Source organism: Nematolebias whitei, chromosome 10, assembly GCF_014905685.2.
Source record: "Nematolebias whitei isolate Nwh7 chromosome 10, NemWhi1, whole genome shotgun sequence".
NCBI classification, from domain to species: Eukaryota; Metazoa; Chordata; class Actinopteri; order Cyprinodontiformes; family Rivulidae; genus Nematolebias; species Nematolebias whitei.
In genome coordinates this window covers 18254297-18255584 of record NC_056507.1, presented here as the reverse complement: position 1 = coordinate 18255584, position 1288 = coordinate 18254297, and positions in this window count along the sequence as shown.

Genomic DNA, 1288 nt, shown 5'->3' with positions numbered 1-1288 from the left:
AAAAAAAAAAAAAAAAAAAAACATGCCACACGCTCGAAATAGGAACCCGAGTCCCATCCCAGAGGTAACATGGGACACGGGACTGAAGGAGATGAACGAAACCTGGAAAGGAGCTATAGCCTGCCTGGGGGTGGCCGTCTTCTTTGTGATGACCATCGGGATCATATACTGGCAAGTGGTGGACCAGCCCAACAAAAACTGGATCCTCAGGGGAACTCTGAGCGGACTGATCTGGGAGAGAAGGACCCACTCTCTGGTCATACAGACTCTGACGGAGGACATGACCTACGTGGAGATAGACGTGGGGAACGTGGGGAACCCCGACATCGAGGTTCCCTTCGTGAGGAACCTGTGCTGGCTGAACAAAACCGAGTTCTGCTACACCTGGGACTCGGTGGCCGAGGTGAAGATCTCGCTGGAGGTGAATGAGGAGACGGAGACGGAGTGCTACAGCATGACGTGGACGCCCGTGCACTGTCATGTGGAGTTAAAGGTAAAGAAAAAGCTGTGCGTAAAGCCCCAAAAGTCACCATTTGAACGGATTTTATTCTGTTTGCTTCCTGTTCAGGCGCAAATGTATGCTTATTTGCTCCATTTGCTTCACACCACTAATATAATTTATTTGGGGTTAATTATAGTTTCACCCTTTTATGAAAGTTTACATTGGAATGGCACATGGAATATTCCTCTCCAATTGGATTTGTTTTAAATTGGCCTAAAATTTGCTTTAAATTGTGTGCCTATATTAAAGCAGAAGCTCTGTTGAGGCTTTGAAATGTGCATCAATTTATTTCTTTTTTTGTGGTTTGGCATTTAGATACCCACTTCGTTAGCATCCTTTTTAAATGAAGACAAATTGGACTCTTGATTCACTGCGCTCAAATTTCTTTTCAAAAATGTTTTGCCTTGACCCATAATTTTGACATGCACGTTAAGCTACTTGTTGTAACACCCCTCAGTCCTGTTTAGTTAACAAAGGCAATTAATTTTTGTTAATTTTGTGGGAGTTATCCCGATCCACTGAAACATTCCTGGCCATAACGCCTCGTCATGTGGCTCACAGCAAATCTTTCCAGGTCGCCTTTTTATTGTTCTAATTTCCAAAATCCTGCACCCGAGCCTCTCAGGTGATTTGTTGTTGGCAGAGCTCAGATTTGTTGATAAATGAGCTCCCAGTTTGCCCATTTTCACAGAGAAGCTTTCTCTTAGAAAATCCTCCATCATCCAATCCCTCCTGCGTGCCATGCTTTCTTAGACAGTCTCATGTACCAGCATAGCACAGCACTTC